The sequence below is a fragment of the Peromyscus californicus genome, unplaced genomic scaffold (assembly GCF_007827085.1).
Source record: "Peromyscus californicus insignis strain IS unplaced genomic scaffold, ASM782708v3 Scaffold_18__1_contigs__length_77618521, whole genome shotgun sequence".
Taxonomy (NCBI): Eukaryota; Metazoa; Chordata; class Mammalia; order Rodentia; family Cricetidae; genus Peromyscus; species Peromyscus californicus.
The window spans coordinates 20,940,386-20,965,383 of NW_026294480.1; positions in this window are offsets into that span (position 1 = coordinate 20,940,386).

Genomic DNA, 24,998 nt, shown 5'->3' on the forward strand with positions numbered 1-24,998 from the left:
TGGAAGCCTCTGGGTCCTCATCCAAATTGATCTCAGCTGAACTGTTGCTCAAAAGCCTAAAAGCTTAACCAGCTCTAGTTCCTGGTTTTCACACCTTATATACCTTTCTGCTTTCTGCCATCCCTTCGTGGAATTTAAGGCGTGAGTTACCGTGCCTGGCTGTTTCCAGTGTGGCTTTGAACTTATAGAGATCCAGATGGATCTCTGCCTTCAGAAGGCTAGGATTAAAGGTGTGTGTGCCACCATTTTCTGGCCTCTGTATCCAGTGACTCTTCTGTTCTCTGACCCCAGATGAATTTATTAGGGTGCATGATATATTGGGGAACACAATATCACCACACCCACTGACATTTAAATCTTTACATTTGATATAAACCTAAATATTTGATTATGGTATGATGTGTGCCTCTGGAAATCAGGGTCTCTTCCCTTCTTAGGTTTTACTAATTCACTGATCTGTATGTCACTGCTGAAGGTATCTTACACTTACATCATCATGAAGTAGTCTCAGTTTTTCTCTAATCCTAGAAGTTTTCTCTAATCTCTAATCCTAGAAATCCTGGGGTTTTCTAATTTCTGCCACATGTGGTGATATTTTATTTGTGCTTTAATAAATAAAGTTTGCCTGGAGATCAAAGGAAATAGCAAGCCATTTTAAGTAAACAAAGAAGTCAGGAAACAATAGCACATAACCTTAATCCTATCACTTAGCAGGCAGGATTGTGTTCACACTAGGGAACAGAGCCAAGCATGGTGACACATGCCTTTAATCCCAGTACCAATCACATGAAGTGACAGAGACTGCCACTCAGTCTGCACCGCTGTGATCCAAAGCAACAACTGGCAACCCAAGCAGAGATACAGACATTCCTGAGTCCATGATCTTTTTGCCCACACTGGTTGATGAAAACTGCATGCAAGTTATTACTAAAATATGAGTACTGAAACATAGATGGACTTAGAAATGCATAGGAGTTGCTATGTAGAGAGCTAAAACCGATCACAGTTAAATTTGGTTTGTTGCCCAAGTTTCCCCAGAAATTTGGAGATGATCAGTATATTGCAGACATGAAAATCAATTGTATAAGACAAATTTTCTAAGTTTGTGATGCATAACTATATTTCTCAGGATTCTTTTTCTGCCAGCTTACTAGGTCCTTTTCACACCTGTTTAAAGTTGAACTATATTAACTAGTACATTATTACCCAAATCTAAACTTCCAAAGTATGCTTTCATGTATATAGAGAAGAATATATCATTTCCCCCACTTTCTTGATGAAGTTACCAAAAATCTTATTGAAGAGATTACTAAGAGTAGTGACCAGTAAAATCCTGAGATCTCTAAAACAGTTAAATATTATAGTCAGACAGAGAAAATGAAGAAAGCTGTACACTGATGGATTTCTATAGTGTATTCAAATTTCTTATGCATAAAGGAGTTTATATGGAAAATATAGAAGATAACTTTATAAAATCATCAACTACCATAAATCATTATCAGAATATAGTAATTTATGCCTAGGTCTCAATCCTTAAAACTTAATTCATTACAAAATAATAATTATGAATTTGAATGTTATGGGGGGAAAGGAATATCAGATACTACTAATCTCCATTTCTGCAGACATCTCCTTCACAACTATGGCATGATGAGAAGGATAGGCAAGGTAATGGAAACTAGTGAGCACTTTAATTAATAATAGGTAGCTTCATCCTCTGTGGAAAATTTGAATAGGAACAAGATAAATAAAGGAAGACAAGTGGCATAAACAATAACTATGACAGATATGAATGAAAGATGGCATAATATCAGAGTTAAACATAATGTAAATGTAAAATCACAGTAAAATAGATGTGTTAATTCCCAGTTCAAATTCAGTGAGCCACAAACTATAAAACTTTCACATTAATTATGTGCTTTTTACAAATGAATCTAAATATAAACACTAATTATTATAATTAAAATAAAGTATATATAAAGAAAATCTCATTCAAAAATAGTAAATATCTTATACAATAATATACATTACACAGAAGTATTAAATAATGGAAAAATGATAATTCAGTACATTAAGTAGACAAACTGTTAAAAGGTATCTCAAAAATAATATATTCATAATGTCATCAATTGAAAAATTACAACTATAAAAGTTTAGCAAACGACTGACAATGTGAACAAATAATGGTCAACATGTTCGTAATAAAAGTAAAGCTGCTGTGTGCTTTTGCGTATTCTAGGACAATCCTCGGTGGGTTTCTTAGTAATAGACTCACTTATAATAGCGAAAAAAATTGCCCCTAAAATTTTCAATAGATGTATACAGTCTTTATTTATATGACCTTGAAAAATAGAAAACAGAAGCTATATTTATTTGTTCATTTTATTTTTTTCGAGACAGGGTTTCTCTGTGTAGCTTTGCGCCTTTCCTGGAACTCACTCTGTAGCCCAGACTGGCCTCAAACTCACAGAGATCTGCCTGGCTTTGCCTCCGGAGTGCTGGGATTAAAGGCAAGTGCCAGCACCGCCTGGCAGAAGCTGTATTTATTAAATGCAATATACAACAAAGTGATAATTAACAACTGAAAGACAAAATGCATATCAAGGCCCATTTTACTGCATATAATACTATCAAGTAAAAAGAAAAAAAAAAGCTGAGGAAAAGATCTATTTATATATTACATAAACACCTGTTATGTGAATTGGGGAAAGTATTATAAGTTATAAAAATGTCCTACATTTTCCAGCATAATGGTCAGTATCTCCTGGAATGGTTAACTAAAATAAAACCTTTACTCCTCAGTTTTCTCTTGATGATGATATTTTTTCACAACAACAGAAAGATTACAGGTATAACATGCTATATTTTATAATCAAAATTTTTTATAATCAAATTATTTATAGATTATTTTAGTGCCACTTGGGAAGAATAAGTTCAAAAGGAACTTATACTTGATCTTATATAATCATGATTTTTTTGCCAAATGTTTTCATAAATAAATATGCTGTCTCAGTTGAAACATATTATGTATTTCATACAGTTATATTTTTTACAAAAAGTAAGTGAGAATATTTTTTAATTCAGAGAATATATGTTCTTATTAAGTGTACAGCCAATGAATGATATTTGGTCAATTTGATAACACAGACTTAAACAGTAATGTATAAAAATCTACTTATATCATAGTTTTAAACTAATGATGGAAAATAAAACGAGACTTATTATTAAATAAATGATTTAATTGCAATGAGAAATTGGCATATATGCAGTTTAGACTTTCTGAACATAGTACTATGGAAGTAAAACACTTTTTCTTACTTCCTATTCTGTCTGTCTCTATCTCTCTTCCTCTCCTCCATTTCTTCTCTCTGTCCTTCCTACTTGACTTCCTTCCTTCTTTTCTTCTTTCTTTCCATCTTTCTCCATTATTTTATTCTTGTTTTGGTTGTTGCTGTCAGTGATCAGCCCGTTAGGCAAGCATTCTACCAATGAGTGTAGCTGGAGTTTTTCTCTGAGGATCCAGCCAAGCCCGGCAGTCCCGTAACCCACCTATAAAATTAACACACAGACGCTTATATTATTTAAGCTGCTCGACCATGAGCTCAGGCCCACCATTGTCTAGCTCTTTTCTCATACTCAGCCCATTTCTGTTAATCTATATGTCACCACGTGTTCCGTGGCTTTACCTGCTGCCTTTACATGCTGCTTCCTGGATGGCAGGCTGGTGTCTCCTCCAGACGTCTCCTTCCCAGCCTCTCCTCTCTGTTTGTCCCACCTATCCTATACTTCCTGCCTGGCTACTGGTCAATCAGCGTTTTATTTACTCACAACATACAGGACATCCCACAGCAAATGAGTGCTATCTATAACATTAATGCTGCCTCTGTGAAATATGTCCTTTGACATTACATGTTTAAGTTTACCTCAAATACTCTAGTTCAACAAAATAGAAAACTGAATAAATAATGGAATATATGGAAAAGCAATAAAATTAAAACTCATGCATTTAATGTTATATTCTACATCATGTCTTGGATACTGGTTTATGTTAATAACTAGGAGTGTCAGAAGAAAATTTCCTCTTGTCTACTTCTATATTATTTTGAAAGCATAACCAAACATAACAGTGCTTTCCAAAGTCAGAATCTGAAGTATAGTAATAAATTCACAAGGTACAGAAATTTCACTGCAAGCTACTTGATATACAGTAACACATCCATGTTGCTGTAGACAAGGCAGTCACAGGTTATTTAATCAGTATTAATTGTTAATATAGACATTTAACACTTTATATAATATACAGCAAAAGTATAGGCATATATGTAAGATGAGTTGCTAAACGGTCTTATTAATAAAAAACCCAGAGCCAGATATTGGGATGAAAGCCAAGAGATCAGAGGAATAGGACACGCCACAGCCAACTTCACCTCACTAACTCTTCAGCCTCCAAAGAGACCTGCTTCCTGCATACTCAAGCCTATATGCCTTTCTGTCCCTGCCATCTCACTTCCTCTCTCTGTCCAGCTGCATCATTTGCCCTTTCTGCCCAGCTCTGTCACTTCCTGTCTGTCTGTACAGACCTCCATGGTTAACTAGTATTGGAATTTAAGGAGTGTGCACCATGCCTAGCTCTGTTCCCAGTGTGGCCTTCAACTCACAGAGATCCAGATAAATCTCTGCCTCTGGAATCATTGTCTTAAAAGCCATTATTTTTCACAGTATAGCATTATTTAAGGCAGGACGTGACCAGATCTTAGCAAACCTAATCAAAGTCATCTATGACATAAATTAAATGATTATATACAGTTAAGGGCTTTTCCTTGTAAAATATAAAATATTTATTTTTAGCTCTCAGTGTGTTCATTAGCATAAGCTACTAATAACCATGTATTTCAATAATGTCATTTCTAAATTAACAAAAAATTTTTCATTCACATCTTCTGGTTTCTGGAGACAAAATGTTACTGATATTTACTTAAAAGAAAAGTAAATGTCATCATTTTTAACTCTTTTTTTTTTTTTTTTTTTTTTTTTTTGGTTTTTCGAGACAGGGTTTCTCTGTATAGCTTTGCGCCTTTTCCTGGAACTCTCTTGGTAGCCCAGGCTGGCCTTGAACTCACAGAGATCCGCCTGGCTCTGCCTCCCGAGTGCTGGGATTAAAGGCGTGCGCCACCACCGCCCGGCTCATTTTTAACTTTATTTATATGAAAATCAGTGGTATACCATTGTAATTGTTTATCTTAAAAGTATATGCTTTAAAGGTGTATTTTTCAGGAAAATACTAATTAAAGATCCTTTAGACACGAAAAGAGGTGGGGCTCATGAAATGTGTCAGATAATTAGTAAGAAACTCTTTTAAATATGATTCATAATCTTATTTTCACTCTTTCTCTTTTGCTTCCCATCTTTAAGAGGTGTGATTTTCCTTTGTCATACCTACCTACTATGATGCGATATACTACAGGCCAAACCCAGAAATATGTGGACTGAAAACTCTGAAGTCATGAATTTAAATCCAATAAATGATGCAGATGAACTTAATAGTAGTATAAGGGTCATCGAGGTGGTGCTTGTTTTGAAGGCATGAAGGGATCATTGGAAAGCTGTTGAGACTTAGCACTGTGTTACAGGGCTGGAGTCCCTGAAGAGACCAAATTAGAGGCTATTGGTGAGAGTGCAGCCCAGCTGAACCAAGGGATTGTGGTAGTTTTGCAGATGCCGGCACCATAAGATGATCATCAAGAACAGCAGCAGCAGTGGGATAAATCCTGCTGAAACTTAGAAGACAAGGTGTGTGTTCTGAAGTGGGCAGAGCCAGAAAAGTGACCTAGCCCTTTGGAGGACCCCAAAAGATTATGAGGGAGTCCCAGATATTGAACACTGAGTGATTTACACTGTTGCAGTGTGATTTTTGCCTTGTTCAGATTGTAACTGCACCCTTGTTCTTCCCTTTTGAAGTTAGGAAGTATTTGATTTTTTTCTTTAATTTATTGGAGCCACAGTAGAAAAAACTGAATTTTCAAAGATCTTAGATATTTTTTAAGGTGACTGGGTATTTTAAAGAGACTGAATTTTATGTGTTTGAATTTGTAACAATCAGGAATTTTAAAGTTTGGAATGTTAATATTGTAATGTTGATATTAGTGTGTGATCTTGGGGAAGAACCAGAAAGTAAAAGTATGGCTTAATAATGTTGTTTTTGTGTGTCAAGTTGACAGGGGTAAATTGTGTCAGCTAGATTTATGTCAACTTGACACAAGCTAGAGTTATCTGAAAGGAGAGAACTTCAATTGACAAAATGCTTCCATTATATCAGGCTGAAATGCATTCACTTAATCAGTAATTGGTAGGAGAGTGAACAGTCTATTGTAGGTGATGCCATCCCTGGGCTGGTGTTCTTGGGTTCTTTATGAAAATAGACTGAGCAAGCCATGAGGAGCTAGCTCATAAGCCACCCTTCTACAAGGCCTCTGCCTCCAAGTTCCTGGCATGTTTGAGTTCCTGCCCCAACTTACCTCAGTGATGTACTATTACCTGGAAGAGTAAGCGGAGATGAAAAAAAAAAAAAAAAAAAAAAAAAAAAAAAACCTTTCTTCCCTAAATTAATGCAACTTCCATACTCACCATCTGTTGTGGGATGGTCTGTATGTCAAGTGTGTTGCTGATTGGTCAATAAATAAATCACTGATTGGCCATTGGCTAGGCAGGAAGTATAGGCGGGACAAGGAGGAGAATAAAGCTGGGAAGTGGAAGGCTGAATGAGAGACACTTCCAGCCGCCATGATGACAAACAGCATGTGAAGATGCCGGTAAGCCACGAGCCATGTGGCAAGGTATAGATTAATGGAAATGGATTGATTTAAGCTGTAAGAACAGTCAGCAAGAAGCCTGCCACGGCCACACAGTTTGTAACCAATGTAAGTCTCCGTGTTTACTTGGTCGGGTCTGAGCAGCTGTGGGACTGGTGGGTGTCAGAGATTTGTCCTGACTGTGGGCCAGGCAGGAAAACTCTACCTACAACCATCTGTCTGTATTTTTTTTTTTTGTCTACTTGTCTGTACCTATTATCTGTCTGTCTAGTCCATTATCTGCAGCTGGTCCAGGCCTTTATCCTCTGCAAATGGCTTCAAGTGCACTGCACAGCTCTGGACTCTGAAGCTAGACTCCTCTGAAACAGCAGCAATAACTTTTCTGGCTTCTTTTGTAGCTTGGTTAATTTGTTTTCTCACCCCCACTGAGATCAATTTTTTCAATTTCTTAGTTATGCCATTCAAGGCCTCATTGAAAGTCCTTGCCCCTTTAATCTTAGCTAGATACTCTGTAATCTAAAATCATATGTAGATTGGAAGCTAGGAAAATAGAAAGGTATAAATAAATAAATAGATGATAGTTGATAGATTATAATTAGGTAAACGAAATTTGCTGCACGATGTGCATTATGAGATATAAGAGGTAACATTAGTGATGAACAGAGGAAAAAAAGAAGAATCTGTGTCTGCCTAAGCCACAGGTACCAAGCAAAGCAGAGTTGTCCGGGAAATAGCTTCTAATGAAACCATATTACCTTATGAATTTATGGTTATTCCATAATTTGGCATTGTCAAAAAATGTAAAGTTGGTCATCTGTTATTGACATGGTTTGATCACAAGAAAAAAATATTTTTATTAAGCCAATATCATAAAAGACTAAGATTAGTGTGCACATAGTGTTTGGGCCCACAGGAAGAATGAGGTATTAGGGAAGCTGTTGTAGTTCACTAGGTTTCCTAGTGGCTGTACCCAGCAGGACTCCATGAAAGGTTAATTGGACCACTGGCCTGAGTTTCAGGTGTTTGTAAGGGTCTATACTTGACTGTAACTAGCAAGGGAAGAGGTCTTTTGCTCTACCCTTTGACATTGTTATAAATAGACCTTTGGAATAAAGTTCTGGGTCGGTGGATAAGGATCCAGGCCCATTGGAGTCTATCCTGTGTTTCTATTTGTTTCTCTCCCCTCTGTTTCTAAGTCTCTTATCCCTCATTCCTCAACAGTCCCTGGGATAAAGGTTGGGGCTGGTCGGCCACAGGAAGCCAAAATAAAAACCACACAACGTAAAATTTTCTAAAATACAAAATCATGTAATGATGTTACATTATACCAGACTTTTGTAAGATGCTAAGTTTATATAATGTTTTGCAATTCATTTATTCTCATCATAATTTATATTTCTGTAGCATATGAAATTGAGTTTAGGAATATGGTCTATTTAAATCTAATATTTCTGTATAGACACATAAAGATTTACAATTGAGTTATGAAAATGATAATTTAATTTGGAGTACAAAATTCTTTAAATCACGTTTTATTCAATCAGTTAATTTAATATTTTTATGTTCTTGCCACTTTCATCAAATAAATTGTAATAATAAATCTGCTGGTAATATTTTGAGTGGATAACATAATTGTGTGGAAAAATTTCAGAAATTATGTGACATCTATATTTTGAAATAATATAAGGTCATTTTATGCTTATAACTTTAAGATATAATTTCTAAATACCAACAAAATGATAAAATGATAGAAACTTTTATGAAATATTATGCTTTATATTTAGCTATTAATATTATTTTACATTGCTTCACAACTAGTTTGCCAAAAAATGGGTGTTCGTGTCCCAGGTAATTGCTTTCTCAGTTGTTTAAACACTTGGAGACTAATTACTTCTGGAAATAAACCAAACCTCGTGCCACTCAGTATACCAGGGGACATTGCTTAGAAATCAGGTGTTGTAGAATCAGGGATTGATCCTTAGATGGCAATTTAAGCTGTCTGCTTTGTTTCAAATATTATACCAGTCATTGTGAAAGAGCCAATTAAGTTCTTTGCACAAAGTAAGCCACAATCTTATATATTAGATTGCAATAGCGTTTCTCCTTATGTGATAAATACTAAACCCCAAATAATTTGTGAGAGAAGAAATCTAGTGAGTATCAAATCAATTATCTTGTCTCCAATAAAATGGGTTCTGTTTATATCTTCTGGGGTCCTATATTTAGTCATATGTGTACATGTGTAGTAACTTGAGAAAAACATATATGGGAATATAATATGAATATTTTATGAAAACAAGCTAAATAGAATTATATATTACTTATCTCCAAACTTTTCTCTCTGTCTCCTTTTCAATAATCACTTCTTTCTATATTGGCAGATCTTCATCACAGCCGGTCCTGTTTAGTTACTAATAAATGTCCATTATTTCATTGTTTCTATTGCTAATATATGTCAAAACAACAGTTTGCATTACCATATAATATGCCATACTGTGATGATTGAAGGAAACTGGCCTCTAGAGGCTCGTAGGGAATGTCACTATTAGGAGGTGTGGATTATTGGAGTCTCTATGGCCTATTGGAGGAAGTATGTCATTGGGGGAGGGCTTTGAGGTCTCATTAGCTTAAGCCAGTCCCAGTGTGTCCCTGTCTCTTCCTACTGCCTGCAGATCCAGATGTAGAACTCTCTAGCACAATGTCTGCCTGCATGCCACCATGCTTCCTACCAGGACAATAATATGTTAGACCTCTGAACTATAAGCCAGACTCAATTAAATGGTTTTTTTTTCTTTATAATAGTTGCCATAGTTACCGTGTCCTTTCAGAGCAATAAAACTCTAAATAAAATACCATAATCTCTCAGTTCTACACCTAATTTGTGGGTTAGTTATAGTTATCTTGGCATAGATTCCTTTGATGTTTAATGATCTTGGTTTTGAATGAATTCAAGCCACAATAGTCAATGTTTGCTTCGTCTTGAACATCTGAAATCAATGCAATTGATTCATAAATAACAGTATGATAAACATCTGTCGCTTAGAACACAGACAAATTTATAATAGCTACTTATGCTATCTAATTGAATATGTTGTACAAAGATTGAATGATGAAATGAGGCAATAGGAATTGTGAAAATTAAAATAAAGAAAAATGTCTTTAAAAAAATTGAGAAAATTTCTCAAAGATGATGGAAATATAACCAAACATTTTATCTTAAGTAAATGGTGATGTGAGACAGGATTCATAGTCGATATGATACATTTTTGAAACAAAGGAAAAATCCAAAAAAATCTCACAAACATTTGTGGAAAAGACTAGAGAAAAAGTACATTAGAGGTCAGGAGGATGTGGGAGAATCACTGTCAATTTCACTCCCATCCTGAGCATATGACACAGATGTAACATTTAGGGCTTATCATTTCAGTTTCTTAGTCTCTGCATGTTGGTCATTGTATGAACCACCACCTGCAGCAAATGGAAGCTTCTCTCTTGATGATTGATGGATACAGTAACTTATGGACATAATGAAAAAACCATCAGGAGTGGTTTCAAAAGTATGTCTATTTAGCAAAGTGAAAGTTTTAGATTCTTCCTTAGGGCCTTTGACCTGCCTAGCCACAGGTTATCAGCTTGACAATGGTGCCAAGTACAGGTTGGTATGGTTGTGGTGGTGGACACAAATGTAATCAGGAAACAGTTTGCTATTTCTATGATGTTCAAACCAGTATTACACCAGTAATCACGCATCGCTGGGCAGTCATTATTATAGCTTGTAGGGTTTACAACCAAGTAAGACTGGTGATTATTTTTGTCCTTTGGTAAAATACACAGGGCCTTACACCACTATGAAAGTTAGACAGAAGAAGTGAAGCTTCCAGGTCAGTAACAGGTTGGTATCTCTGGGTTGTTTGACTCAGAACACTGGGCGTCATACTGAAATTTTCTTGGGGATAACAAATAGTATTGTCAGAAGCCAGCCACTATTGGGCCTTTACAGGACCTCATTGACCAACAGTTTCCCCCCCAAAATGGAACCCATTCCTAATTTATTGATCTCTATGTGCATACCAAATGATACATACGCATCTGAAGATTCAGTGCTTAGATCTGCAAATGAAGGGCAGCTTGTGATTGTTTATCTTTCTGGATGTGGCTTACAACACTCAAAATGATTATTTCCAGTTTCCTCCATTAACACACCAAATATATGATTTTGTTTTTCATAACATCAGAATAATACACATTTCATAAAAGTTCAACATTTTCATAGTCCATTCATCAGTAAATGGACATGAAGTCAGTTTCTACAGTTTCCAGTTCATGAGTATTTGAATTGAGGAGCAGTGATATGAATGATCAAATATCTAGGCAGTAAGTTCCCTTTACACACACACACACACACACACACACACACACGTTATAAAGGTATTTTATATATATACTTGGTCTTTTAGTATCATTTTGAAGAACTTCCATGATCATTTCCATAGTGCCAGTTTCTACTCAATAATACTAAATTAGTGTTCTATTTTCCAAACTTGTGCAGCAGCATAACCTATCATTTTTTTTCTCTTTTTTCTTTTTCCTTCATTTTTTCTCAAATCTTACCAATTCTTATGTTGCAAGAAAAAAAATCTCTAAGAATTGAATTTGCATTTTACTGATAGGTTAAAAATGTTTCTCAGCAAGTCGGGCAGTGGTGGCACACTCCTTTAATCCTAGCACTGGGGAGGTAGAGGCAGGAAGATCTCTGTGAGTTCAAGGCCAGCCTGTGCTACAGAGTGAGTTCCAGGACATGCTCCAAAGCTACACAGAGAAACCCTGTCTCAAAAAAAGAAAAAAAATATTTCTCAGCTATTAGTGATTCATCTTTTGGGAACTCTGTTTCATATTTTTTAATCTGTGGTGTTTGTTTTCTTGGTATTTAATGTTTTGAGTTCATTATGCAGTCTAGATAATAACTTCTCTGTCAGGTGCATAACTGGCAGATTATTCCTTCATTCTTAAGTTGCTTTTTCACTACAATGGTGGCATATTTTCAAACATGAGATATTAGGTTTCATGAGATCTATTTATTAATTGTTGGTTATGCCTGCATATTGGGACCAGTTTAGACAGGTCTTTCCTGTGTTGATGATTCCACGTGTATTTTCTGCTTTCTCACCCATCAGATTCAGGATATCCAGCCTTAAGTTGAAGCTCTTGAAACATTTGGAGTTGAGCTTTGTACAGGGTGAGTAATAAGGATCTTCTATGCACGGCTGTCCAGTGTGACCAGCATTATTTGTTGAATATGCTGTTCTCATTAAATTTGTATTATGATGCTCTTTTTCAAAAATCAGGTAGCTGTAAGAGTGTAGCCTGTGTGGTTTTTCAGTCCCAGTGCATGAATAATGGTTCATTTTCATATCAGTACCTTGCTGTTTTTATTATTATAACTCCGTAGTATTATTTGAAAGATGGTGAGGTCTTCAAAAGGAGCTTAGTTTTTATTGTTTAAGATTGTTTTAACTAATCTGTGTTATTTTTCATTCCATATGCAATTTAATATATTTTTTAAATTGGTGAAGATAAATTCATTGGAAATTATTATGAATCTGTAAATCCTTTTTGGTAGTATGGTCATATTAACAATATCCGTTCTGCCAGGCAGTGGTGGCACACTCCTTTAATCCTAGTGCTGGGGAGGCAGAGGCAGGAGGATTTCTGTGAGTTGGAGGCCAGCCTGTGCTACAGAGTGAGTTCCAGGACAGAGAAACCCTGTCTCAAAAAAAAAAAAAAAAACACAATATCAGTCCTACCAATCAATGAGTGTGAGATATCTCTATATCTTCTGGTATATTCTCAATATTAATATTTGCATTGAATTAGCATTTTGAATGTATACTTCCACTTCATTGGTGAGATATATTGAAATATTTTAATTTTTGAGGCTATTATGAATAGTATTATTTTCTTTTTTTTTTTAAACACTACCCTCCACATGTACACTACAGTTTCTCCATTAGGTATTTTTAAAACATTATCCATTCATATTCCTGGCTTATCATCATAATCCAAACCTTTATTTTGAAATATTTCTCCATTTTATTCATTTCTTCACACCTCAATGCTAACCTAATCTTTAGTTTGTAATTTCAATTTCTTTTGCCAACTAGAAGTTTCTCTCTTCTGGAACAGTTCCCTACTTTTTAATACGCTTAAACATATTATACCTGTGTTTTCAAGTACTCAGAATGGAAGAAAATTATCTTTAATGTTTAGGGTAAAATATTGCTAGAACTGGAGTGAGCATATTTTCACATCCCGCACAAAAATAAGGAATCGTTCAATGCTGTGTTATAAGATGGGAATGACCTGTGTATGCAGTCTTTCAAAGATTTGCAAGGCACAGTTGAAAACAGAAGAGCACAACATTCATTTCCTCACAGTTCATTCCTGAACTTGATTATCTCCTCCTCTTGGGAATTAAAAAAAAAAAATCTGTGTACAGGTATCTCAGGTGCAAAGAGCCACAATTCTCCTTTTATCGTACCATACATGGGCAGTTTGAAGTCTGGTTTTGATGTTCATTTTTGTAGGAAAATATAAATGTCTACAAGATGGACAGATAAGGACAGAAAATTGATGGGCAAACATGTTAAAGGTACTAAAGAGATCCTGCATATAGGTTTATATTAAATGTGAATGGTGGGAGCCATGAGACTTCTTCAGGGAACAACACAAGAGGCTCTCCTTGTGGGAAGACATTCGGAAACCCTGATCAACTAGGCAAAGACATATTTACAGCTCTATGACTCTAGGCGTAACCCCAGGAGCATGTGTGCTACATACTCTCCTTGCTTTCTCTATGCTGACCATACAGGTGGTCAGAACTAGTCAAAATACGTCATGAAGTTCAATGTTACATATTTGCATAACTGTTCATAGAAGAATGATTTTATCCAAAAGAGCTTTAAAGAAATGCTATTAGATAGATGGTATCCGGAGTTAATGGGGACATTCAAGGAACAGGGAATGAAGCAGAATCATAGAAACTCACTTCCCCCTCATTTTTAATAACTAAGTGAATATCCCAAGAAATTAAGGGAGATAAATATAAGGACAAGTGATGAGTAGTGCCAACTTATAAAAAATAAGTTTCCAGGTTATATTGCCTAGAGGATAAATGGGAAAAAAAACTGGTATGCCCCCAAGAGGGGATAGAGCAGCACAAAACATAGGAATGGACAGATCCAGCTTAGGCTGGTGAGTTGACCATGAGAACCAGGTCCCACCAGGTGTAAATATTAGTCACAAGAGATGAAACTGTCTCTCAGCCTGCATGATGCTGTAACCACATGTGCTGCCAAGCCAACTGAACACATTGTTCCATCTGTAGGAGTGCCCAGTTAGGAAAATTCCTTTGTTGCTTGAAAAACTCCTCATGCTTCTGACGATAGAGATATAGTCTAAAGAGGTAATGGCTACTCTTGGGAGAGTTTGGAGGTGGAAGGGAAAAGGAACAGGATACAAATTAATAAATATTGTAACAGTTTAGAAATTTAGGAAATGACAATGGGTTGTAAAACTGTTCATGCAATCCATTGAAATTTTATAAAGAAAGATGGATCAAGGTGGTTGGGGCCATTTTTTTTGAACCACAGGTGGTCACAGTCTCCTGGTGCAAACTCCACATATCTGTTCCAGGTCCTCGAACACCTCTGGAGCAAGGCTGACAGCAGTGAATACTTTATATAGATGTTGGAAGGTTATATAAATAAAACGACAATGTATAATATAATATAGTATGATATGATATGATATAATATAAAAGATACATTCATGCTTTTGTATAGATACACGTCATTTTTATATGTTTTTTCTTCATCATTTTTTATTTTTTTTGAAATTTAATATTATTTGTTGCATTCTGTAATTTTTCTGATGGAGGCTTTCACAGCTCTAAGGAAATATGTCTACATTAACCCAGCATCTCACTGCAGAGGGTTTGCTTCTTTCACAGAGCTTTGCATCTGTTTAGCAAAGAGTTTAGTTCTCTTCTCTCAGTCACATCATTAAACACAAATGGCTAAAAACTTGAATAAAACAAGTGTTTAACTCTTTTAACCTTTGAGTTAAAAATAATTTAAGTTACAAAAAATATTTACGTTACAAATAATCTCCATCAGTAAATAAACAGATCTCATTTAATTATAATCAATATTTCTTTCAGTTGTTGCTTCATTTACTCAGTATTTATTATTGTTAAATTCTTGGAAAACATTATAATAGTATCTGGTATATCTCTTATGAATGAATTCTTTAATAATGCTTAATCTGTACTTAGTTGATAGAAACACATTTTATTAGCTATGTTTTAAATACTGTCAAAATCCATATGTGTCAAAGCTATAAAATACTTATACTTGTTAGAATGATAATTAATGATACAATTATTGATAGTTATATCAAAAAGTCAGGAATCTTTTATTGCCAGCGCTCAGGAGGCTGAAGCAGGTAGAATTCTGTGGGTTGAAGGCCATCCTGGTTAACACGGTGAATTTCAGGCCAACCAGGGATGTATTGGTACCCTGTTTCCAGAGAAGCAGCAATAGCAGCTTAATGCTTGCCCTCTCTTATTTATGTTTCTGTTGTCTTTTGTGGTTCTTAGGACCGAGTCTGGGACCTTCTATATGCAGCAAAACTCTTACGATTTAGATACATTCATAGCCACAGTCATTAAACAATTATTTCTTTTCTGCTATGTCAGTTGTTTAGGAGATATTTTTCTTAATTTTCCAAAATTTTATAAGTACATGATTGCTATGTATGATTATAATTCAAGCACAAATGATTTTTAACATCTTAGATTAGGTGAAGGGCAGACATTCATAGTATTTTATTTTCTAATCATAGATGCACTAATTGTATTCTGCCCTTCTGAACTGCCCTGAAATAGACTTTTGTGCTAGAGTGTTCATACTGTAGAAACCCTGGCATCATAGCAAAAATAAGATGCATATTTCCCTAGGCTTTCATAGAACACTTGACATTAAATTATACACACCTTATATGGGTGATTTTTTTGTTTTCTGAATAATGAAAATTGATTTCATGCCATCATCTGCAGTTGTCACGCTGTTTGACAGAAAATAAGGTGGCAAAATGTAATTCTAAAATATACTCGGCAGTCTTTGGTTGTGTACTTTAACCTTTTTAGTATTCTGAATTTCAACAGATGGTCATTCTTGCTCTTCCCAACAGGGGTTTCAGTTTTTAAATAGGAGAAAAAATGTCCATCCAATCAAATTCAGAGCTCTGAAAAGGTCAAATTAGTATAGTACATGGCAGTTATTCTCGGAATGTATTAAACATTAACAATCTGACAGCTTATTCTTTTGACACAGTGTAAGACAACTTTCCGCATGAGAAAGCTTTCAACAAGAAAGAAAAATGCAAGTCATTTGACATTTTCTGTTACAACCTTTGCTAACACACAAATCACAGAATGAACTCTAAATACTGAGTTATTGCTTTTCTTTAAAAAGATATTCTAGAGATTAAAATTTTACCAAACACTAATATTAAGCCTATATTTCTGTACTTGTACACACAAACACACACACGTATTTCTGATATTTATGAAGTGAATAATGAATATTACACACAAATATCTTTTTTAAAACATGAAAACTTATATTTTAAAAAGTCAATAATGTTCATTTCAATTTCAATTTAATTAATTTTATTTTAAATGCCACCAATAATGAAATTGTATTGTAATATTTTGATAAACACATGAATTTAGTAATGATTAAATTTTATTAAACATTTGTATCTCAAACATCTCTTTAAGATAAACTATACAAATAATTCTTTATAACTTCGGAACTATATAATCATATATATATATATATATATATATATATATATATATATATATAATATATACTGGCAAAATTAATCATGTGAGATTGAGAGATAGACTGATAGAAAGACAGATAGGTAGATGGATAGATAGATAGACAGATAGGTAGATAGTAGAAAGATAGATACATGATAGACAGATATTAATTTTTAAAACATAAATCTAAAATATTTTTGAAATTTATATAAACCTACACTTTCTTTTCATATAAAATATTACAGCTTAATTTGTACTTTAAATAGTTAAATTAATTATTTAATTAATCTGCATATGTGCACAGGGCTATGGAAGTCCCTCTTTGAAAATTCAAGGACTGATTTCATAAATAAGCACTGACCTTGCATAATGTGGATTTTGGTATTGAACTCAGATCATAAAACTTGGCATCGAGTCCATTAATACACTAAGCCATCATTCTGACTCTTTTTTTATTAGTCTGGAGCTTTCTATAACCTGCTGTATTTGTAACTATTCATATTTTTTAATAATAGCTATCATTAATATGATAAAATACTGTTGACATATCAGATCTATTGTACACATCACAAGATACATACTATTATATATCAGATCTATAGTACAAATTAGGAACAACACTCAATAGACTATATATTTTCATATGCACAATAAGATGTAGTCGTAAGAGATGATGCACATGAAGTATGATGACCATGCAAACAGAATTCCGAGACCTTTACTTTTATTTTCATATGGCAAGACAGACAGTATCATAATCAAAACTCATATATTTGGGTGTCATTATACTAGAACAGCATACATAAATTAAAATAATACTGTTATTCTATTACACTACACAGGCTCCTTCAAGTTTCTTATTCCTTCTTTCATTTTTACTAATTTTGCTGTGTACTGAAATATCATCTGTGTTATATTACACCATAAAAAATAAAATATGCTGGGTTAATTTAAAGTGTGTAGAAGTATTAAAACCCAGGCATCCATGGGGAGAAATCCAGTGGTTACTCTTATGGGAGTGAATATGAAAGAGGAATACTTCTGAAATTTAGCTTACTATGCAACATTTTATGTCCTAAATACAAACTTTTTAAATTCACTATTTTTGTGAAGTATTCTTTACGAAATGGAATTCTTTCTTTGAATGGTTTCTATTCAAAATACGTAGGAGAAAGAGGACCTCACGTTTACTAGAAGATGCAATATATTAAGGACCCTGTAGGCTGAAGCAGAAGAGGTGCTGTCATTTGTGAATAGGAGACACAGTAAGAAAGCGTCACAGTGGATGTGTGGAAGAAAGAAAACAGATGAAGGAAGTGTTGGTGCTGATCATCAGAGAAATCATCACTTTGCTTTCTCAAAATAGCAGGAAAGAAAACTTAATTTAATTTTTATTTTCATTTCTTAATCCTATGAGCCCCTACGTTTTTATGATTTTTGCAAGTGTGTGAAATGATGGGGTCTCTGTGTCTACATGTTTCTTGTGCCTTTTCTTGGACTCTCTTCCTTATTTGTTTGTATTGTCCGATTCTAATTAGTTTGCCTTTGTTTTGTGTTATTATATTTTACTATTATCCCTTAGATGCCTGTTTGTTGTATAAGGAGAAACAGAAAGGGGGTTGCTCTGGTTTGGAGGGCAAGTGGGGAGGATCTGGGCAGAGAAGAGGGAAAGGAAACCAAAATCAGAATACAGTGTATGAAAAAAAATTAATAATCGAAAAATAAAATAAAGTCAAACAAAGCAAAAAAAATCACGTTAAGTTGGAGATGTAGGTGAGTGGTAGAGCACATGCCTCTCATGCACACGAACCTAGGTTAAATCAAAAAAATAAGAAACATGAAAATACAGGAGATGGTTTTATAAGTACGAAATTGGTGTTGTCAGAGATGTGTTAACGAAAACTCTTTCATAGTCTTATACGAGGGAATACTTCTGCATAACAAATAAAATACTGTGATGGAGCTTTGATCCTCTGTAAGGGTACTTTAGGAACAGTGAAATCTTTGTTAAACCTCCTATTTTTTGAAAGAGATAACCAAAGGATCATGCTGAATGTAAAGCTGGCCTAAAGTATTTCAATAATTCATATATTATGCATTTAACAGGAAAAAGGATGAACTTGATTATATCCTGTTGCAGTCAGACTTCTTTGTTGGAAAGCATGCATAGAAAGTGAGAATATGGATAGAAGAAGTGAGGAAAAAGATGATTACACAGTCCACATTATAGATTATAAAGTAATTTGAGGGATGAATTAGACATTACCAAATAAATCCAGATTTGTATGGGTACATATTCAGTTTATGAGATAGTTTTCAAAGGGCAAAGGGATGATTGCTAAATTAAAATGAAACTGAGTATATGCTGAGAAATAAGAAATAAAGCACAACTACCACCAATCTCTAAAATACCACATAAATATAAACACATTTGTCTTTTTTTTCTTTTTTATTCACTTTTACATACCAACCACAGTTCTCCCTCTAATCCCTTCTCCCACTCCCCCCACTTTCTCCGCCCCCATTCCCTCCTCCAACAGGATAAGCTCTCCCATGGGGGGACAGATAAGCCTGGTAACTTCAGTTGAGGCAGGACCAAGCCCCTCCCCACTTTATCAGAGGTGAGCAAGGTGTCCCACCATAGGTAATGGGATGCAGAAAGATGGCTCATGCACTGGGATAGATTTTGATCACACTGCCAGGGCCCCCTCAATCAGATCGAAGTACACAACTGTCTCCCATATGCAGAGGTTCTACTCAGGTCCCATGCAAGTTTCCACATCTGTGGATCTAAAGTTTGTGAGTTCCTTTGACCTTAGTTCAGTTGTCTCTGCGGGTTTCCCCATCATGATCTTGACCCCCCTTGCTCATGTAATCCCTCTTCCCTCTCTTCGACTGGACTCCTGGAGCTTGGCCTGGTGGATGGTTATGGATCTCTGCATCTGCTTCCATCAGTTACTGGATGAAGGCTCTCTGATGACAGTTAGGGTATTCACCAATCTGATTACCAGGATAGGCAAGTTCAGGTACCCTCACCACTATTGAAGGATGTACAGATCACCTTGGGAAGGGGAATCAGAGGAGATCCCGATGAGTAAACAGGGTGTGGGGGGCAATAGAGGGTAGGGGATGAGGAATGTGAACATGAAGAAATGTGGTGGTCGAGCTGGGGAAGGGATGGAGTAGGAGAGCAATTAAAGAGATATCTTGATGGAAGTTGACGTTATGGGGTAAGGGAGAAACCTGGATCTAGGGAAATTCCCAGGAATCCACAAGGAAGACCCCAGAGTAGATTGTAGCTAGAGTTTTCCTGCCTGGCCCACAGTCAGGACAAATATCTGTCACCTGCCAGTCCCACAGCCGCTCAGACCCAACCAAGTAAACACAGAGACTTATATTGCTTACAAACTGTATGGCTATGGCAGGCTTCTTGCTAACTGTTCTTATATCTTACATTAATTCGTTTCTATAAATCTATACCGTACCACATGGCTCGTGGCTGACCGACCGGCATCGTCACATGCTGCTTGTCATGGCGGCGCTGGCAGTGTCTCCCTCAGCCTTCTGCTTCCCAGAATTCTCCTCTATCCTTGTCCTGCCTATACTTCCTGCCTGGCCATTGGCCAATCAGTGTTTTATTTATACAGAATAATATCCACAACAGTAGATTATAAATATATTTGAATTAATTAACTGACACAACTCTATGATTATGTTTATCTACATTATTGTCTTCAACTCTTAATATTTCAATGTCTATATTGCATTAATTTTCTATATTTTTAAGTTGATTTTAATTATTGTGCTGAACATAATATACTGTGCCATGCATTTAGTATATACATGTAAAATTCATCACGTTTTATGGAAAAAATTCGAACTTAAAAAATTGATGCATCTTTCATGCAGTTAACATTTCTAGAATAAACACCTACAAAATAAACCTTGATGAAGGGAGTTCAAAGAGGAACCTCAATGGAAGAGCAGGAGGCAAGATTGTATGAGTCAGAGGAGATGAAGAACACCAGGTCCACCTAAGCAACTAAGCAAGGCTTATATGGGCTCAGAGAGAGAGAGACAGAGACAGAGACAGAGACAGACAGAGACAGAGAAGGACAGAGAAGGACAGAGAGGGAGAGAGAGACAAAGAGAGAAGCAAGCACGGGGCCTGCATGGGTCTGCACCAGGTCTTCTGCATTTTGTTATGGTTGTTTGCTTGGTGTTTATGTGGGACTCCTAACAGTGGGAGCGAATTTTTCTCTTGACTCTATTTCCTGCTCCTTTCTTCCTACTAGGTTGCCTTATCCATCCTTGATGGGAAGGATTCCAGCTTGTCTTTTTGTACCTTGTTTTGTCCTGATTGATTGACATCTCTTGGATGTCTGTTATTTTCTGCAGAGGAAATGGAAGGGGAGTGGATTTGCTGGAGTGGAGGAGGGTACTGGGAATGGAAACTGTGGTCAGGACATACTGTCTGAGAAAAGAATCTATTTAAATTTAAAGAAGGGGGTACTTAAAACACAATGGAGATAATTGACTATATATTGAGCTATTTTCTTCAACTTATTAGTTTTTCATGACAGTTCATTAAAACTGATCTCCATGATAGCTCCCTGAGAGATGTTTCCTACAGGGGAAAGTTAAAGACAAATAAATGACTGCCATTCCAATATTTATTAATATTATAATTCCCCACTTCTATACAAAAGAAAATAGATATTATTAGAAGGAAATATAATTAGTTCTTTTCTTTGTCTTGCTATAAAAGTTAGCATTTACATGACATATCAATATAAAACAAAGTATATAACCTGAATATGTATATGTTCATTTCTGTTGTTAGATTTCTTAAGCAATGTTATTCTCTTTATCCTGTATCATCTGAGAAGAGATTTTTGTGAATATTTTGGTAAACACATACTCATTTAAACACAAAAACCATGCATGTTTTATGCACACATATAATCTAAATGTATCTATAATATGTACATTATATTCATATATGCAGTTCTATTCAGATGCTATTTTCATAATAAAATTCACAGATCTGATGCATCCAATTCAGAGTATGCAAACACCACTGAACTTGTGTTTACACAAACAAATTGGTGTCGTTATGGCTGTCTACACCTTCAAGCAAATCTTAATATTTTAGTCTGGTCTCTGTTGTAGACTTTGACAACAAAGGCATTTGCTTTTTTTTTCCTTCCTGTTACAGTTTCCCTTTTCATGTTGTCATGAATATGCCTAGATTTTGATGTTTGTTAGTTGAAAGATTGCCATCTTGTTAAAATGTAGATTGTAGTCTTTGAATTTGTGCCTTAGCCATTTCATTTGTTCACTTAATGTCAGAAGAAAACAATTCCTGCTTCGATGCCCTTGTTTCTATGCCAAATTATTAGGAACTCTGAAATGTGATTAGAAATTGTGGTCACCCAAAAGAAAAGGGAATTTCTTTTCTGTCTTTAAATATTTTACTTAATTGAAAATATGTATGAGAATTGTTTCCCATACTAAAACAACAAAGTAGTGATCACTTAATTATCTCTCTACTAAGATTTAATTAGTAAATATTCATTGTTAGTAAAGTTCATTAACACCTATATCCTTTCAGTTGCTATTAGTACATTTGTAAACAACCATATGTTGTTGATGTTTTTATATATGTATGTCATTTTGGTAAATAAGTATTACGTATTTTGAAAATAATTAATAGTAGTTAGAAAATTTAAAATATTTAAATATTTTCATTAAAAATTATGTCCTAACCTTGAATTGATTCACTTTAACTTTCACATCATTTTCCTTTTTATACATATCTTTTCATCTACCACATAAACTCAAGATATTTTCTTATCAAAGGTATCTGTAGTTTTCAATAATAAACTGGTTTGCTTAAAATGTTATTTCTATTAAAAGTCCATACTTACCTCTAATGTAATTTCATAATGCATTTTTTTTCAGACAGGGACCTCTAGCTCCCGCTACATACACACACACACACACACACACACACACACACACACACACACACACACACACACACACACACGGAGGAAGGGATGGACAGAAGGAGGGTGGGTGAGATAGAAAAAAATGACTCAGTGACTACACTCTGCATGCACATGTTCCACACATTAATCTTTTTCTATTCAGTGATGTAATCTTACAATTTCGCATGAAAATCATTAGAGCCCTGCAATTCAGCAGCAGACTCCATTTCGTTCATTCATTGTGACAATCACTACAATTGAAGCATAAATTATCTGAATATCTTTGACTTTTCTACTAGAATTCTTATCTTTGTGAAGAAGTAGCTTGAGATAAAAGTGTTACACAATTTCCCAAAATTTTTGTTACAATTTAAATGGGTACCATTTTCTCAAAGACATGACATTCCCATTGGTTTCCAGTAACACCGTGTCTATAAAGAGTGCTCAACCCATAAATACTGATTTGTCCCCTCTGTATGACAGACATTACCCTGGGTCCCAAGGACGTAATACTGAATGAGGCCTCACACTCATAAATCTTATATTCTGTTAGAAATCAGAAAACAATGTATAAAACTATAATTATAAAATAAACTCCTGAGTATGTATAAAGTAAAATGTGTAGCAAATAAGTACTCAATTCTGACATATAAGGTAGGTTTCAACTTAGACTTTGAAGAGGATATGAAAGTCTAGCTAAGAACTGACTTATTTAAAGAACCTAATGTTTTTTTTTTTTTTTTTTTTTTTTTTTTGGTTTTTTGAGACAGGGTTTCTCTGTGTAGCTTTGCGCCTCTCCTGGAACTCACTTGGTAGCCCAGGCTGGCCTCGAACTCACAGAGATCCGCCTGGCTCTGCCTCCCGAGTGCTGGGATTAAAGGCGTGCGCCACCACCGCCCGGCTAATGTTTTCAAGAGACAAAAACAAAAAACAAGCAAGGAAGAACTTATGAAGTAGAATGCAAATTTAAGGGACTCTAATTCTGTTATAACATTCCAAATGTATCCACTCCAACAAAACTTCAATGCTGATACTGTTTCCATATTTCATGTTGGACATAAAAGACATTTATTATGCATGGTTGAAAATAAAGAAGTACAAAGGGGATGTAGTATTATTTTATTAGGAAAATTGCACCACGATAAGACTATTATATCAACATACACTGTGTGTCATGTATGCATAGATTGTTAGTTTAGATTTTATTTAATTTGATTATATAACACTACACATATTTATATTGTGAGAAGGCATGTAGGCAGTTCAGCAAAATCATTAGCAATTCTGGTACTTAATGCTATTGTTCTGATATGAACTTTGTGTATAAATAATGGAGGTGACTACATAATTATGTGAGGAAATTCATAGATATAACTTGGGAGTTTTAATCATTTATCTTGCTTCACACACCACTGATCAGTTATTTCTCATTTAGTAAATGAAATTTGCTGCAAATAAGGTGATAATATTTAAGTTCTTTCTTGGTGTTTATGTAGAAGGATAGAGTTGGTTAAATTGTTTAATTGAACTATTAAAAACAGATAAATATTCGTGGGCAATTGTTTATGAGACCACTAAGCAGCAATGCTGTTATCATGCAGAATGCTTCTAGCATTACAAAAATAATTCTAACAAATTTATTTATGATACATTTATTTCTTTGCAGTAGAACTTTATCATACACTACTCTTTAATCACTATATTTTGGCTTTTCTTGAATCAAAAACTACTATAGCAATAATTTTAATAACTAAAATCCTCATATATCATTTGAAAGGTAATAAAATATGTATATTTCCACTTTAGTACTTTTAGAATGTATTTGGATAAATGATACACCCATATTCTCATTTCCTGAATATTACTGAAAATAATACTATCAGGAATAAAATAAACATAATTTGAATTAATAAACCTCATTTTCTCTAGCTGAAAGACTGGTCTCTGTATTTGTAGTATAAAGTGACAATAATGGCCTTTTGACTAATTTCATTCAGAGTATTTTGATTTACTTGAAATTATAATTTGGATATCAAAGTAGGAAAATAACAGTAAAAACAAATTTTCAAGTGCTGATTAGAAAAACTATTTCAAAAGAATTATAATTATAGCAGTAACAGGTTTATAAAGCAGATTACACCTAAATAATATTTTCAAATTAATTAAAATACTAATGTACAATTCAACCATAACATCACATAGACAAAGAAAAGAACTTCACATAATAGACAGCAATCTTTTTATTTATTTATTTATTTATTTATTTATTTATTTATTTATTTATTTAGTTAGTTAGTTAGTTAGTTA